Source organism: Nansenia antarctica (genome assembly GCF_963989245.1).
Source record: "Nansenia antarctica genome assembly, chromosome: 7".
Taxonomy (NCBI): Eukaryota; Metazoa; Chordata; class Actinopteri; order Argentiniformes; family Microstomatidae; genus Nansenia; species Nansenia antarctica.
Window position 1 is genome coordinate 27,049,347 of NC_137677.1, and position 19,306 is coordinate 27,068,652.

Sequence of the window (19,306 nt, forward strand, 5' to 3'; positions counted from 1 at the left end):
TTTATGGGCGGGACTACTTCCTGGTTCTGTGTGTGTGTGTGGATCTGCTTTCACCGCTTCAAAATAAAAGCGCAAGTTAAAACATGAATGGAAAGTGATTGGATCACAATGTATTCTCCTATTCATGCTGAAATTAGGACAAATGACTCAATAGAAAGTATATATACAATTTTGGAAAAGTAATTTTGATCTTTAAAATGGTAGGCTACATATTGGTGCAATTACATCTAATATTTAACACAAGCCTCTAAGTACGGACACGTGAACACACCATCACCATGCTGGAACTAATGGTCACACACACACACACACACACACACACACACACACACACACACACACACGGAATATGAATTATGGTATTGTGTGACGCCCTCTCCTGGCGATCTTGTGTATTCAATGTAGTCACAATTCACAATTCACACAGTTACACAATTTAGTCCGTTCGTTATTCACAATCTTGATTCACACTTCCATAATCCATGTTCCAGTGGGAAGGTTAGTTTCCGTCCTACCACACAAAAGTTCCTTTACGGAAGTTCCATTATTAGTTCCATTCCATTGGGTTCAGGGTTAGCTCGCCATCCAATAAATCCAACAATCCATCCTGGTCCACAGGTATGAGGGAGAGAGGGAGAAGAGAGGTAGAACAACCTGACCTATAAGAGGCCATATGAGGAATAATGCAATTACTATTCATTCATTCATTACAATCAAATTCTAAAGGTGCAGTTGTACAACATTTCATTTCATTCAAAAGATACATTTCAGTCAGCATAGAATAACCAATGTGTCATGTTATTATTTAAATAAAGGCTTCATAATTATATAGCACTTTAAGACAGATCACCTTTGGTTAAGGCACACAGTCACAGTATCAAATAGCATCTATACAAAAATAGCTTTAGTAAACAAACAATTGTTACATTGAGACACAGGGCCATAATTGAATCATTAAACACCCTCAAAAAGACAACAATACATAGTGTGAGACAGTCCACCATGGGTGGCTTTCCCTGTTGTTGTTGTTGTGTTTATGTTACCGTTATTGTTGATTGGTTACTGTATGTCACATGATCACCCAGAGAGAGAGATAGCTCGTTACCTTGGTTACGTAAACAGTCAGTAAAGGGAACAACGCTCATCGGTATGGACAGCAAAGCTGCTGTTCTGTGCCAGAGCTAGTTTTCCCGTCATCTATTAACCTGCCATCTGGGACACAATTAGTTGTATCTTGTATTGTGTATTGTGTTAAGAAGAAGTTCACTAAAGAACCAGAAACGGAGAATCCCTTGTCGTGTGAGTCATTATACCCACGCACATCAGACGGACGAAACACGACAACTGGTGTCTGAAGTGGGATCATCCGTGAGTACATCCACCTGACAGAGGAAAAGGTAACAGAAGCTAACGGAAGATAATAAAGTTATAAGAGCCAAAGCTAACGGGAGCTAATAGGGGCTAACAGGAGACAGCTAGCTAGCCAGCTGACTGGATTCAGGAGTTACTACAACAACTGGTTGAGTACTGCCACCTGGTGGTGTTTGGGCAGACTGTACTCCCGTTAGACTCAACTAAATTAAGCGGACAATTCCATTAATAAACAACTCAACAAAATCAAAGAGACAATTATATAAATAAACAACTAAATAATACAAAGAGACAACTACATGAATGAGAACAAGACAAGTGGAACAGACAATCCACCGAAAATAAAAGGACAATTACATGAACAGAAAACTCAATAAAATGACAGAGGAACAAGGAGCTACAGTAGGACCTACTGAGCCTGATAGAGCCCCAACATGGCTACAAGCTTTGTTGGATAGCCAAAATCAGCAGACAAAACACCTGCAAATGATGCTAGCCGCCGTACTAACACACATAACAGGAGGAAATCCCGTTACACAGCAAGCCTCACCACCACTTGCTGCTTCCAGTCGAAATGGGGATAAGATCTTACAGCGCCCCACATTGGACAGGCATGCTTCTGAGCCTGAAGCTATACCTTCAGCCTCTTGGGATATACCAGTAAGACCAAAAACTCGTGTTGGTGCCCCCTTTGCAGCTGAGTTGGATGTCATCAATCAGCGCACTCGCAACTTTGGTCCCACCAGGAGGGGCGGCAATGCTGAACCTGACAGTAGATGGAGAGACACTAGAGACTCTGAGAATGAAACCCAACGCTCATTTCCCTATGGTGAGCAGAGACTGAATAGTTCTGGTCACAACAGTCAGCACACTCTGCAAGAAGTGCGTAGACCTAAACTTGCCACATTTGAAGGAAATGATGACTGGGACTCTTTCTTGTTGCCATTTGAGCGCCAGGCCAGGAAGTATGGATGGAGTACTACAGAAAGAGTGGACAGGCTGCATGAATGCTTAAGAGGAGCTGCAATACGATATGTCTGCTCACTGCCAGAACGTACACGGGAGGATTATGCTCTCTTAGTGGAGGAGCTTACTCAGCGCTTTGGGAAAAGAGACCCCCCTACCACAGTAAGGAGAAAGTTGGGAGAACTTCGGCAAGGTAGAGAGGCGTCAGCTGAATTTGCAGAAGAGGTGAGACGCCTCGTCACACTTGCATATCCAGGAGTGGATCTCCAGCTGCAAGATCAACTTGCAACTGATGCCTTTCTTAAAGGTCTAAAAAATCAAAAAGTGGCCTATGAAGTTATGAACCGAGATCCATGCTCCCTTGCAGAGGCTCAAAAGTGTGTAGAGGCTCATGAACACAACTTCAAAGCTACGGTGGGACGTGAAACAGAAATAAAGAACAGAACACGACGCATTTCTTGGGCTGATGATGGAGACATCTGTGAGGACTTTACTCCTACCTCTCGTAGGGTACAGACCCCTCAGTATGTAACTGCTGAACAGTTTGCTACACTAACGGACCAAGTCAAGACCCTCGTACATACAGTAGGGAATCTACAGCTGCAGTTTGAACATCATAAAACTAGAGCAACAACACAACGTCCCCTGTCACTAGAGAGGACACAGAACCATTATCAGGTGCAGCCCGGCCGGATGCGCTCCCAGTCACCAAGCCCAACCCGGGGAGCAGCTGGCCCATGTTATAAATGTGGAGAACAAGGACACTTCAGGAGGGACTGCAGTAGATCGCCGAGCCCAACAGCTGCACGTAACCGCGGTGACAAAGGCCCAGACCAACGGGGGCGGTCAGAAGGGAGACTACATGCAGATCACAAACCACAAGGGCTACAGATTGGCTGCACCAAAAACAAGGGTGAGAGTCTACAGATTCCGGTGACAGTAAACGGCATTCCAACACAGGCTGTGGTGGACACGGGAGCCCAGACAACAGTAATCTCAGAGGAGCTGTATAGGAGTTTCTCTGGAGGTGATCCGACAAGCCTACGTAAGACCTACCTTCTAAATGCGGGAGTTGGAGATGGCATGGAAGCAAAACGTGGACTGAACGTCACCTTTAAAATTGCAGCCAAAACAATCGACTGGGACGTACACGTAGCCCCCATACGTGACTCTGTCCTCATAGGATTGGATCTGATGAAGACTCATGATGTTGTCATCCACACCCGTGGTAAGGTGTTCATCGGTAACGAACTTGTGCCCTCCAAAATAGTACGAGGGGATGGATCAGACTATCATGTTGCCAGAGTGACCCTAGGAGAGACCACCACCATACCACCTACATCTGAATGTGTGGTCTGGGGCGAGGTGGAAGAACCAAGGCCAGGTGTTCCAGCTGTACTAGAGCCTTTGAACATCACAGAAAATGTAGTCTCCGGGAGTGTTGTTACCACTATGGAGAAGCGGGTGCCAGTCCGGCTATGCAACTTCTCGACCAGCAAAGCGGCCCTGCCAAGAGGAGCATGCCTTGGACTCTTAGTTGAAGCTTATCCTGAGGAGCCATCATGTTCACCTGAGCAAAGTGTAGAGCCCATCATAGAGGGAGAGTCAGAGAGTGTGCCATCACTGGTGGTTGGAAGAGTAGCAGCAATCTCTGAGCTACCTGAACATCTCCAAAGCCTGGTTGGTGCTACTAGTGAGGCACTCAGTGAGGAGCAACAAGAACAATTTATCCAACTGCTAGTGACCTACCAATCCCTCTTTGCCAAAAGTGATTCCGACCTGGGTTACATGTCTGCTGTCACACACAAGATTGACACAGGATCGGCTAAGCCTGTGCGCCAGCGAGTGAGAAGGGCACCTCTTGGATTTCAAAGTGAAGAGCAAACACATCTTCAAGACATGCTTAAAGCCGGTGTCGTTACACCATCATCATCGGAGTGGGCCTCTCCGGTCGTCTTAGTACGCAAGAAGGATGGAGGAGTACGGTGGTGCATAGATTACCGCGGCTTGAACAGTCTGACGGTAAAGGACGCATATCCTTTGCCCAAGATTGAAGAGTGTCTTGATGTTCTTGGGGAAGCTACAATGTTCTCAACACTTGACCTTCAGTCTGGCTATTGGCAGATAGCAGTGGATGACCAAGACCGCGGGAAGACAGCATTCATCACCAAATGGGGCCTCTATGAATACACCCGCATGCCATTTGGGCTCTGCAATGCCCCAAGCACCTTTCAGAGGGCAATGGAGCTCGTCCTCAGGGGACTCCAATGGGAAACATTGCTGATCTACCTTGACGACGTCATTGTCATTGGCAGGGGAGTGGATGAAAGCCTGGACCGGCTCGCACAGGTCTTCAAGTGTCTCCACAGCTATGGGTTGAAGCTGAAGCCTTCTAAATGTCACTTGCTTCAAGAGGAAGTTCTCTTCCTGGGCCACATTGTGAGTGGAGATGGGATCTGTCCAAACCCAGCTCTGGTCAAGGATGTACAGCGCTGGGAGCCACCCAACAACCTGAAGGAGCTGCAAGCTTTTCTTGGACTGTGTAACTACTACCGCAAGTTTGTTCCAGCTTTTGCAGAACTGGCAAGCCCTCTCCACAGCCTTTCAAAGAAGGGGGCTACATTCCTGTGGACAAATGAGCACCAAGATGCTTTTACAAAGCTGAAAGAAAAACTGACAACTACACCAGTGCTGGGATACCCCACTGTTGGAGGCAAGTACATTCTAGACACTGATGCCTCGAACCACAGTATTGGAGCTGTTCTGTCACAACTCCAGTGGGGAGAAGAGCGAGTCCTAACATACGCCAGCAGCCATCTTACACCAGCTCAGCAGAGGTACTGTGTTACCAGACGTGAGTTACTTGCTGTCGTCCGCTACACTCGTCAGTTCCGCCACTACCTACTGGGCAAGAAGTTTCTGCTACGAACAGATCATGGCAGTCTCACCTGGCTGTTTCGGTTCAAAAACCCTGAAGGTCAGTTGGCTCGCTGGCTGGAAGAGTTGAGCCAATATGACTTTGACATAGAGCATCGAGCGGGCCGGCAACACTGCAATGCTGATGCCATGTCAAGGCAAACCAGAGAACATTCAGACAAATGTGACTGTTACCAAGCTGGAAAGAACTTGTCTGATCTACCATGTCAAGGATGTAAGTACTGCCGAAGACTTCATGAGCAGTGGACAAGATTTGAAGACGATGTTGATGATGTTGTGCCGCTCGCAGTTAGGAGTATTGAGTCTGGTGAGACCAGTGGTGATAACACTCAGTCGATGGAAACAGATCCACCACATACAACCATGCTGGAGACTCCAGTAGTTAACTGGCTGCAGTCAGTCAGATTGGAAGAGCTTGCCAAACTTCAGAAAGCTGATCCTGTCCTCTCCACCCTCCACACATGGAAAGAATCAGGAACCCTCCCTACTAAAGATCAGGTGATGCTTGAGAGCCCTGCAGTGAGGAAGTTCTGGCTCTGCTGGCCTCAGGTCATGCTGCAGCAAGGAGTTCTCTACTACTCCTGGGAGAGAGTAGGAGCCCAACAACCAACCGTGTTGCTACTAGTTCCAGCTTCCATGCAAAGAGAGGTCCTGCAGGCTTGCCATAATCCTCCTCAATCTGGTCATCTTGGGGAAGCAAAAACACTGGAGCGCTTACGCCAGAGCTATCACTGGTATGGAATGGGTGAAGAAGTCCATCTGTTTGTGAAGAGATGCCAGCACTGCAATGCATGCAAAACTACGGGACCAGTGAAACGAGCCAAGTTGCAAAGCTACCAAGCTGGAGCACCTTTGGACCGTCTCCACGTAGACATCCTCGGGCCATTCCCTGTATCCAGCTCTGGAAACAAGTACATTCTCGTCATAATTGACCAGTTTACTCGATGGGTCGAAGCCTTTGCTGTTCCTGACCAAGGGGCGGAAACAACAGCAAGGAGGCTTGTGTATGACTTTATCGCCCGATTTGGAGCCCCCCTCGAGTTGCACACTGACCAAGGTCGCAATTTTGAGAGTTCCCTGTTCCAGAATGTATGCAAGCTCCTACAGATCACAAAGACAAGGACCACCCCCTACCACCCTGCCTCTAACGGACAGGTGGAAAGGTTCAACAGAACTTTACTCCAGATGATCCGATGCTACGTGGACCAGAACCAAAAGAACTGGGATGAGCATCTGTCACTACTCACCTCAGCCTACCGCAGCTCACGCCATGCAATCACAGGGTTCACACCTAACAGGCTCATGTTTGGCCGAGAAGTTCATCAACCACAGGATATCCAGTCTGGGGCTGCAGAACTCAAATCTGACCGAATGGAGGTAGCAGATTTCCTTCATAACCTGGGAGAAGGACTTAAGGAGGCACAAAGCACAGCGAGGGAGCACCTCCGCACTGCACAAGAACGTCAGAAGAAGATGTATGATGTCCGAGCACGAGAACATTCTTACAGCGTTGGAGATTTGGTGTATGTAAAGGATGACACGAAAAAGAAGGGATTAAGCCCCAAGCTTCAAGCACCTTGGAAGGGCCCCTTGATTGTGGCTGGATGCCGTGGTCCTGTCCTCTACGATATTCAAGGGTTGAAGCGCAGAAAGATAATGCACCATGATCGGCTTAAACCATACAATAGTGAGGTGGTCCCTGCTGGGATAAAACGTCAAAGGAGTCAAGTGCTGCAGCAGTGCCAAGACCCAGCTACACAGCTACCTGAAGAGGATGTCCCGTTGGTACCAGAGCTGCCACTACAGAAAGACAATGATAAAGATCCAGCAGGGGAAGGAGCTTCTCGAGAGTCATGTGATCAAGAGGAGAAACCTCATCTCAAAGCTCCAAGGTGTCAGCAGGAAAAAAGACAAGAGGACACTCCAAAAAATACTGTTAAAACATCTAAGGGACGCATGGTTAATAAGCCAGAGAGATTCAGGAACTAGTTATTGAAAGAGAGACTGTTTAGTTTATCGGCAGATTGGTTACTTCATCTAAGAAGTTTTGCATTATAAAGAAAAAAAAAATGTTTTACTGTAAAAATTGTTTACAAGTAGTTAAGTGTTTTAATTGTTTCACTGTTGTTTAGCTATAGGGCCTACGAGTTTGCAAAGAATGTGATGTAAGTAATCAAATAATTTAGACATGTTCATTGAGTCAACTGTTCTATTCCTAGACATGTTAATGTTAAGTCACCTGTACTGAAGGGACTCAGTACTCTTGGAGGGGGATAGTGTGAGACAGTCCACCATGGGTGGCTTTCCCTGTTGTTGTTGTTGTGTTTATGTTACCGTTATTGTTGATTGGTTACTGTATGTCACATGATCACCCAGAGAGAGAGATAGCTCGTTACCTTGGTTACGTAAACAGTCAGTAAAGGGAACAACGCTCATCGGTATGGACAGCAAAGCTGCTGTTCTGTGCCAGAGCTAGTTTTCCCGTCATCTATTAACCTGCCATCTGGGACACAATTAGTTGTATCTTGTATTGTGTATTGTGTTAAGAAGAAGTTCACTAAAGAACCAGAAACGGAGAATCCCTTGTCGTGTGAGTCATTATACCCACGCACATCAGACGGACGAAACACGACAATATAATCAAAGCTTTACATTACCCTGTTACTTGTTTTAAATGGGCAAGTAATTTAGCTGCAATTTGACAGGTCTGCATAGACGAATGTTGTTGTCAATGCTAACCGCGGCTATTGAGTGAGTGGTGTAGTAGTTGCTAATCGCTAAGCTACGTTTCTGTTACTGATCTACATTGCGGATTTATCACGATATGACGGTTGCTAGATCATAACACATTAACCAAAGTCCACACACATGACTCACCGTTGAATCTCTGTTCTATTAGTCAAACACCGCCGTAGTCACTACGCCAAACACACCAGCCAGCTCACAGGTAGAGAGGGAGTGACCCAGTAAACAATTCGCGACCCGGATGTTATAGGCGTGCTGTGGAATTAGGTAACCAGTTGCTGCTGGGTATTGTAGTTTTAACCATGGGTTACAAACAGAAGACGATAAAACCGTCAGATCAGATATATAAACAGGTTATTTTGATAAAGTGGACACATTTTGGGAATATATATGGTTACTTTCTCGCCTGAAAACACATTAAAACTTCATAAAATGACATGTTAACACTTGTATCGCCAAAATTACAGCTTTTAGCCAATGGAGGTTAAAATGGACGATTTAAATTGCCCGCTGCTAGCCGGTGCGAAATGCATTCTGGGAAAAAGGCGGTGAAGGCTGCACTTTTTTCTAAAAAAAGACGTCAAGTGTGAACGCCCCCTAATAGATGAATGTCATGTATGATAACGCAGCAAGCTTGCTTGAAAGGGAGCTGCCAGTCAAGCGTGCAAAGTCCACGCCCATACAGCCCTCTGTCTGACCAGGAAGTTGAGCCTAACTAGAAGATTATTGTCATTTTTTCTTGTGTAAAGTATTTAAAATATCAGATATCAAAATACAATTGGAACCGTTTAATGTCTATTTTCCAGACCCTTTAATTACAAAGAAATGCAATCAGTAATCCATAGATTATTGCAGGACATGTCCTGTCAGTCTAGATGGGCTTTCAGTGAACTGGTTGGCTGTCATTTATAATTGACTCTGCACTGTTTGTGCCTCCATTGTTTCTAGCTGCAGGTCCTCTTCAGCTCATGTAACCATGTATGAACCAGAGTCCACAGAGTCCCCCGGATCTGGCTGTGGTTCTCCAGCCCTGAAAATCACATGGTGGGGTCCAGAGATGGTGGCAGTGAAGCTGGAGGAAGAAGATGTAGAGGAGAATGGTGTGATGGTGAAAGAAGAAGTGGAGGAGAAGAGAGTGATGGTGAAAGAAGAAGATGGAGGAGAAGAAATGAGGGAGGAGGGAGTGATGGTGAAAGAAGAGGTCAAAGTAGAAGTGGAGATTGAAGACACGGATGGTAAGTCTTTGTTGTATAGTGGTGAGGGTCATTGCACTGCTGTAAAATCAATGCTGCCAGTGGCAAGGCAAGTTTATTTGTATGGCACATTTCATACAACAGGGGCAATTCAAAGTGCTTTACATACATTATTTAAAAATACTAGGTAAAAAGGTAAATTGATAAAACAATTTAATAAGACAATAGTTAATGGATAAAAGACATTGATAGAAGTGTTTAATCATAACTGCTGCAACATGAAGGTTTTTTAGCTTAGATTTAAATATTTTTAGGGTTTGCGCCTGTTTGATTTCTTCAGGGAGTTTGTTCCAGGAGCATGCAGCAGCTGACCTTAGGGGCCTTAGGGAATATAGGGTGAGGAGATCTGATATGAATATAGGGAGGGAGGACATCTGATATGAATATAGGGAGGGAGGAGATCTGATATGAATATAGGGAGGGAGGAGATCTGATATGTATTTTGGTCCCAGACCATTTTCTGTGAGAGACTGGTAGCCAGTGTAGGGATCTCAGGATTGGTGTAATGTGTTCAAACGTATTCATTTTTGTTAGGACCCTAGCAGTTGTGTTTTGGATGAGCTGCAGCTTACGAACAGCCCCTTTAGATAGGCCTGTTAGTAGACCATTACAATAATCAAGTCTACTCGAAACAAATGCATGGATAAGTTTTTTTTTTTCAAGGACTTATTTGGACATGAAACCTCTCATTCTTGTTATGTTTTTCAGGTGATAGTAGGCTGATTTAGTTATCAAGTTCATGTGGCTGTTGAAGTTTAGAGTCTAGAATTACACTAAGATTTCTGACCTGTTTTTTAGTTTAGAGAGAGAATCAAGTTTTGCACTGACTTTCGATCTTTTGTCAGGTTTACCGAATACAATTATCTCTGTTTTGTCCTTGTTTAATGAAGAATGGACAGACTCTCACATGTTCATTCTTCCCACGGGCAGTTCAGTTCAAACCCTGTATGTCTGATATGTTTGGAGACCATGGCGATTATTAAAAGCGGCAATGTAAAGCGTTACGAGACTAAACCCATCTTTTGAGCAGAAACATACACACTCAAATCTGAACCGAGGACAGAGAAAATACACGATACAGAGCCCAATATGATCGATCCACCAGAATTCAAACACATTCATTCACTGCCCAACAACGTGCTAATGAATGTTCCCTTAAAGTTGCTTGCGTTTTGCGTCAACATAAAACACATTTACTGACGGTCAAGGAGTGCATGAGTGGTAGCTGAAACCTTCCTTGAGGGGAAACTGAAATAAGAGTTTTGTGAAAAGATCAAGCAGATACCGATGTATCTATTTTTTTATTTTTATTTATTACATTTTTAAATGTAACCTTTATTTATACAGGTAAAAAACACATTGAGCCCCAAGGGCTCATTTTCAAGTGTGACCTGTTTACAGGCATACAACATCCACCACAACCAAATATAATACAAAACCTGGCCTACATTGTCTAAAACTAAACTAAAACTACATAGTCTAAAACTAAACTAAAACTACATAGTCTAAAACTAAAACTAGTCTAAAACAGTCTAAGATAACCTAAACTTTCCGTCAATATAGTCTAAAACTAAACTAAAACTACATAGTCTAAAACTAAAACTAGTCTTAAACAGTCTAAGATAATCTAAAACTAAAGTAAAACTACAAAACCTAAAACTAGACAGCTAAAGAGCTAGGGACAGGGAGGGGTCAGTAATGGGCAAAAGGGAGGGTCAACTTAATTGCAGTGTGGGCACTGCGACACCATACTGGGGCGCAGTATTCACTAGTTGAATAAACGAGGGCTAGGGCTGCCGTGCGCAAGGTCCTTGGGTCCTTGGGATTTGTAAATGAAAATATACCAGTGAAGGGTTCGGCGGATAGAGAGAGATGACCAGTTAACCAGAGAGTATAGCACACAGTGATGCATAAGGGGTTTACAGCCTTTATCTGTACACCTATGTACCTACAGATACTTACGTCAGCATCATCAGCCACAAGGGAAACCGAAATATTAACCCAGGACATGCTAGCAAAACAGAAGAGAAAGGGAAACTGAAGCTACACTTTATATTTCGTTTTTTAATTTATTTTTCAAAAATTAAGCACTTTATTTTAAGATGCACATTTTTCAAAAGCTCTGTTATGTATCTTTACATTTAAATGCAGCCCTTATTTAACATGAGAAAAGAACATGTAGGTGTTCCTGGATCTCGCGAATGCCTTTGGCTCAGTCCCTCACAACCTCCTGTGGACAGCCTTCGACTACTTCAGGATCCCACCAGCTCTCACAACCCTTGTCAAAGCCTACTTCCAGGACGTCCAGCTCTGCGTGACCACAGCAGAGTACACCACAGCATGGCAACATCTGGAAGTGGGAATCATGGCCGGCTGCACCATCTCCCCGCTGGCCTTCACCCTGGCCATGGAGGTCATTATTCGGGCCTCTCGATGGGTGGTTGGCGGACAGCGAATAAGACCTGGGCTGAGGCTGCCGCCGATCAGAGCCTACATGGATGACCTCACAACACTCACCACGACCAAGGCTTGCACAGTACGGCTACTAAGAAAGCTCCAGGAAAACATTGAGTTGGCTCGCATGAAGATCAAGCCGAGCAAGTCCAGAAGCATCTCCATTGTCAAGGGGAAGCTGTCAGACCACCGCTTCCACATTGGCGAAGAACCCATTCCAACGGTCTCCGAGAAGCCTGTGAAGAGCCTAGGTCGTTGGTATGATGCCTCCCTCAAAGATAAAGAGCAAGTAGAGCAGCTCAGGAAGGAGGTAGCCAGCGGCCTGGAGAACATCGACAGAACCCTGCTTCCTGGCAAGCTGAAGCTCTGGTGCATGCAGTATGGACTACTTCCACGTCTCCTGTGGCCACTAACCCTCTATGAAGTTCCTCTCTCAAAGGTGGAAAAGCTGGAGAGACTGGTCAACTCATATGCAAGGAAGTGGCTTGGCCTTCCCAGGTGCCTCAGCAGCATTGGGCTCTACGGCAAAGGGATGTTACACCTGCCCATTTCCAGTCTGACAGAGGAGTACAAGTGTGCCAAAGTCAGACTGGAGATGATGCTTCTGGATTCGAATGATCCATTTGTAGCCCAAGCTGCCCCCATCCTGGCCACTGGGAGGAAGTGGACCCCATTGGCTGCAACTGAGCAGGCAAAGGCAGCACTCAGACACAGGGACATTGTGGGCCGAGTGCAGGAGGGGAGGAGTGGTCTTGGCCTCGGGATTAGTACACCGGCCTGGAGCAAGGCCAATCCATCTCAGAGACGCAAGCTGGTGGTCCAGGAGGTACGTCGGGAAGAGGAAGCAGGAAGGCGCGCACAAGCTGTGGCGCAGGCAAAGCAAGGGCAGTGGATGGCATGGGAAGGAGTGGAAAAGAGGAAGATCTCCTGGAAAGATCTGTGGGAGATGGAGGCATTCAGAGCGAGCTTCACCATCAGGGCTGCCTACGATGTCCTGCCTTCTCCTGCAAACCTAAGCCAGTGGTATGGCGAAGACCCCACGTGCCCTCTATGTCAAAGTCCAGCAACACTGAAGCACATCTTAGTGGGATGCAAGACCAGCCTTACCCAAGGCCGTTACACCTGGCGGCACGACCAGGTGCTAAGGTGTCTTGCAGCAGTGCTGGAAAGTCAACGGACAAGTGTGAACGCCCCTCCTCCCCCGTCATCCCGGTGGCAGCCAGCACCATTTGTTCGGGAGGGTGAGGGTCAAGCCAGCCTCACCACCATAAGACCAGACACTGGGCAGCTGGGCAGAGCACGGGACTGGAAGCTGCTGGCAGACTTGGACAAGAAACTCTGCTTCCCAGCTGAGATCGCATCCACCAACCTGCGACCAGACCTTGTGCTGTGCTCAGCCTCGCTCAAGCTCGTTTACATCATCGAGCTCACTGTGCCCTGGGAGGGTGTAGTGGAGGAGGCCTACGAGCGGAAGAGGCTGAGGTACACTGAACTCGCAGCAGATGCCCAACAACAAGGCTGGACAGCAAAGGTACGCCCAGTGGAAGTAGGCTGCAGAGGGTTCGTAGCCACCTCAACATCCAGGCTACTCAGGGAGATGGGAGTGCAAGGGAAGGCCCACCGGCAGGCAATCAAGGACCTCTCCAGGGCTGCTGAAAAGGGGAGCCAGTGGCTGTGGATGAAGACAAAGGACTCGACCCGGGCATTCAAATGAGCTGATCGCATCTAGGGAGTGAACCTGGGACGCTGGGATTCACTGCTGAACCCTCTGGAGGTGTCGTGGGCTTATCAGCGAAACATTCATGAAGGAGGGCGCCCACTTGACAACCCAAAGGATGCCATCGCTAATTTGAACACCACAGAGTCTCATCGGTGCCTTAAGTAAGTATCTATTGAGGGATATCAACATCTAGTCCTACATAACAGATCTGTATTAGTACTTATAATCTCTCCACTTCAAAGTGAAAATCTACAATATTGTTGAAATATTATTGAATTGTACTTTAATATGTATATGTACTATATGTATATATGTTACGGTACATGTGGGAATACGGTACATGTGGGAAAACTAGGGTTAGGGTTAGGTGCTACGTCGACTTGGTACATGCTGGCATGTCTAACCCTACCCCTAATCCTAACCCTAACCCTAATCCTAACCGTAGCACCCTAGCACCTAACCCTAGTTTTCCCACATGTACCGTATTCCCACATGTACCGTAACATATATAAAGTTCTGAAACTTTATTTTGGTTGATTAATCCTCCCCTTTAATAATACCAATTGGTATTGTATTTTATATCGTTGGAAAGCCTGATTAGTCACCTGTACAACGAGGTACAACTTGTAGGGATCATGCATTCATGGAATGAACAACACAGCTAAACATGTGGGTAGCGGCCCAAAAATATTTGCCAAAATCCCCTATATTCTTCTGTTGGTATTCACTCTCGTTTTTAGTTGCTTGGTGGATTGGATGATTGCACTCTCCCACAGTAATAAGGAAAAAACAACACATATTGGCCATTTTTACACTTTATTCATTTTACACTGTCAGGGACTAGGGGTGGGACGATTAGAAAATGTCATGCCTCGATTATCGTGGGCAAAATAATTGCGATCCACGATATTATCGCGAGAATTAAAAAATATATAATATATATGTGTGGTGGCCTGGGAAAACCCTTCACATGGTGGCATTTTGACATTTTCATTTTTGTATATTTCCATAAATTAGAAGTTCTCAGCTATTCATAACTGGTTGAATGACTGAGATAGCCCTTTATTTTAAAAAGTTATGAGCATTTTAATGTAGCATGTCAAAAAAAGTGAAAGGGGAGAAATCCTCCCCTTTCTCCTCCGGGTCGGGGGAGGAGCCTATGCAGATCGGCCGGTCTCGTTAGTCTGCTTGTGATGCGGTGGTAGTCTGCTTGCCTCGTCGGTATGCGAGGGACAGATCCATTTGTGTGTCTTCTAGTTAAGATGTTATTACTTTATGCTTATTGTGAGCATCAGTAAACTGGCAATAACACAGGTGGAAGTATCGTCTCTCCTTTCGCTCATGTGTGCGTGCGTTGCTTAACTGAGAATGAGACACGTTCAACGTGATGTTGTTTCGCTAGCAAACTACCCGCCACAAAAACATAAAAATAAGTACTTTCTCTTTTGTTTTCTTAAAATGTTTATTCACCATAATGTAGTATGGAGTTCAAAGTAAATAAACTCCTTCCCTCAGTAAGAGCATTGAAGATGGGTCGTGGCTGGGTCTTCCAGCATGACAACGACCCGAAACACACAGCCAGGGCAACTAAGGAGTGGCTCCGTAAGAAGCATCTCAAGGTCCTGGAGTGGCCTAGCCAGTCTCCAGACCTGAACCCAATAGAAAATCTTTGGAGGGAGCTGAAAGTCTGTGTTGCCCAGCGACAGCTCCGAAACCTGAAGGATCTGGAGAAGATCTGTATGGAGGAGTGGGCCCAAATCCCTGCTGCAGTGTGTGCAAACCTGGTCAAGAACTACAGGAAACGTCTGATCTCTGTAATTGCAAACAACGGTTTCTTTACCAAATATTAAGTTCTGTTTTTCTGATGTATCAAATACTTATTTCATGCAATAAAATGTAAATTAATTACTTTAAAATCATACAATTTGATTTTCTGGATTTTTGTTTTAGATTCTGTCTCTCACAGTTGAAGTGTACCTATGATAAAAATTACAGACCTCTACATTCTTTCTAAGTGGGAAAACGTGCAAAATCAGCAGTGTATCAAATACTTGTTCTCCCCACTGTATATGGCACTGAATCATAACGCAATCTAGACATTATAATGTTCCAGACCTTTGCTTGAGGACATTTTCTCTAACTGGACCTTGTTTAATTTTTGCTGAATACCCCTGCTATAGTCGTTCGGTGACAGGGCTATGTATGTCATCTGCATAGTTGTGGTAGGCAATTTTGTTCTTTTTTATGATGTGTCCCAATGGAAGCATCTAGAGCAGCGGTTCCCAACCTATGGGCCGCGGCCCACTGGTGGTCCGTGAGAGTACTGCAAGTGGGCCGCCAAATCATGGGCAAAAAAAAACGTTTTAATTTTAAAAAGATAAAAAATCTTGGATTGAACAGCCTTGATCGTATTGTGTGTGGTGTGCGCCGATAATTCCATCCGAAAAGAAGAAGTCAGCTCGCTTCTTGATTGGCTACATTCCATCCCGGACTCGCGAACAGGGTTTTTCCACCCTAACCACAGTCTAAAAGCGCTAATTCCACCCAAAAAAAACGAGCCCATCTGGCAACCCTAGTCGGGAGTCGGGAGTTGCCCACACACATAAGGATGTTTGGTCGTAAATATTGAACACACACAACATTTACGATCTTGGTATTTGATCACCTGCTATATAAAACATCGCCGCTCGGCTTTAATGGTTTAACTGCTATTTATTTTTTGCCACGCTCCCTCTAGTTTTTGGTCAAATTACGTCGTTGTTTTGAGCGCTCGTGCGCGTTTCATGCGCGTGCACGCGAAAAAAACTAGGCCTGAGTGGGCCGCGAATACTGTACAGATTTGTAAAGTGGGCCGTGAGTCCAAAAAGGTTGGGAACCGCTGATCTAGAGATTGAATAGGAGGGGGCCAAGGATTGACCCTTGGGGAACCCCACATGTCATTTTAATTTGGTCGCACTCAAAGTTGCCAATGGAGACATAATAGCTTCTGTCCTGTAGATAGGATTTAAACCAGTCTAGTAGTACTAAAACAGATTTTTTTCTGGAGTCAGTGTTCACACGAATGTCATTAAGGACCTTAATTTGGGGTTGAGTGGTTTGGGGAGTTGGGGGCAGGGAGTGAATGAATGAATGGTCTATTGTCATTAATACAGTACAGGTACCATACTGTATTAATGTGAGGGTGGGGGGAGAGAACGGGGGGCTGCACCGTCGCTTTAGTGGCTCAACAAGTTGGCTAACGATCTGTCTTGCCCTGGCGACTGAAGATCGCAGTTCAGCCAGCTGTGATGAGTTTGGAGGGCCCTTTACTGTAGGCTGTCGAGGCTGACGAGACGCGGTTGAAACGCCTCCTAGGATTACGGTGCTAGTTGTCCGTCTTCCATTCCGGTTCAAAGCCTTCTAAATCATCCGAATCAGTTATAACATTGTCATAATAATAATAGTAATAACTTTTATTTGTATAGCGCTTTTCCTGCAAACGTTGCATCTCATCATCAATATCACTCCCTTCAGAACTAACTTCAGAAACTTCTCCGCTGTTGCCAAGATATTGTGAAAAAAATAATAATCTGCACGTGTGTAGATACTCCCACGTGTATATGTTGATGCATTCCATTGGCCAAGAGACCAGAAGAATGTGGAAAAAATACACATACTACAAAATGACGTATCCGCTTTCCCGGCTTGAAAGGTAGAACAACGCAACAGCGCCCACGGTTTAAATGGGTTAACCATTGTGTTACTCCCCCAATCCACTTGGTCATACAATTTGACCTTTTGACCCTTGTATTATGTTGGGACAAACTCACACGTATATGACAGACAGGCATGTTTATATTATTTTATTTTATTACACCTTTTCTTTAACAATATATTTGAGAAACCAGAGAGACACCATCATGTTTTGCAGTATAAACTATAGTTATATATCTATTGAAAATAATATTCTTCTTTTTGACAACTATGCTCAATGTTTTGCACAAAATGTGTTTGTAACCCTGTATATGTTCATATTCTTACAGATGAGCAGAGCTCCAACCCAGGTTCAGACAGCGAGCCCAGCTCCACCACATCAGGAAACCATAAACAACACAGGAGACACACAGGAGAGAAAACACACCACTGCTCCCAGTGTGGCAAGAGTTTCAAGAATGCAAGAAACCTGAAGCAGCATCAGAGAATACACACTGGAGAGAAACCTTACCAATGCTCCCAGTGTGAGAAATGTTTTACTCAAGCAGGACACCTAACTATACACCAGAGAATACACACAGGAGAGAAACCATACCAGTGCACACAGTGTGGCAAGACTTTCAATCGGGAACAAAACCTAAAGAGCCACCTGAGAATTCACACAGGAGAGAAACCATACCAGTGCACACAGTGTGGCAAGAGTTTCAGTCATGCAGAAAGCCTAAAGAGACACCAGAGAATACACACAGGAGAGAAACCATACCAGTGCTCCCAGTGTGGGAAGAGTTTCAATCAAGCAGGGCCCCTAAAGACACACCAGAGAATACACACAGGAGAGAAATCATACCAGTGCAGCACACAGTGTGGGAAGAATTTCACTCGGGCAGGATCCCTAATTGAACACCAGAGAATACACACAGGAGAGAAACCATACCAGTGCACACAGTGTGGCAAGAGTTTCATTCATGCAGGACACCTAAAGAGACACCAGAGAATACACACAGGAGAGAAACCATACCAGTGCACACAGTGTGGCAAGAGTTTCATTCATGCAGGACACCTAAAGAGACACCAGAGAATACACACAGGAGAGAAACCATACCAGTGCACACAGTGTGGCAAGAGTTTCATTCAACCAGGACACCTAATTCTACACCAGAGAATACACTCAGGAGAGAAACCATACCAGTGCTCCCAGTGTGGGAAGTGTTTCACTCGGGCAGATACCCTAAGGACGCATCAGAGAATACACTCAGTATTTCTTCAGGGAGTTTGTTCCAGGAGCATGCAGCAGCGTGACTGAAAGCTGCTGCACCGTGTTTTGTTTTTACTCTTGGAATTATTAGCTGATTAGTCTCACCTGACCTTAGGGGCCTTGCGGGAATATAGGGTGGGAGGAGATCTGATGTATTTTGGTCCAAGACCATTTTCTGTGAGAGACTGGTAGCCAGTGTAGGGATCTCAGGATTTGTGTAATGTGTTCAAACGTATTCATTTCTGTTAGGACCCTAGCAGTTGCGTTTTGGATGAGCTGCAAGGTATTTTCAAGGTCTTATTTGGACATGAAACCTCTTATTCTTGTTATGTTTTTCAGGTGATAGTAGGCTGATTTAGTTATCGAGTTCATGTGGCTGTTGAAGTTTAGAGTCTAGAATTATACTAAGATTTCTGACCTGTTTTTTTGTTTAGAGAGAGAATAAAGTTTTGCACTGACTTTCGATCTTTTATCAGGTTTACCGAATACAATTATCTCTGTTTTGTCCTTAATGAAGAATGGACAGACTCTCACATGTTCATTCTTCCCACGGGCAGTTCAGTTCAAACCCTGTATGTCTGATATGTTTGGAGTCCATGGCGATTATTAACAACAAAAAAGCAAAGGGTGGCTACTTTGAGGAATCTAAAATATAAGACATATTTAGAGTTATTTCACACTTTATTGTTAAATACATAATTCCTATGTGTTCATTCATAGTTTTGATGCCTTCAGTGAGAATCTACAATGTACCAAATAGTCATGAAAATAAAGGAAACGCATTGAATGAGAAGGTGTGTCCAAACTTTTGGCCTGTACTGTATATTCACAAAATGTGTCCAGTTTATCAAAATAACCCGTTTATATATCTGATCTGACGTTTTTTCCCCCACTTCTGTGGGAAACTTCGCT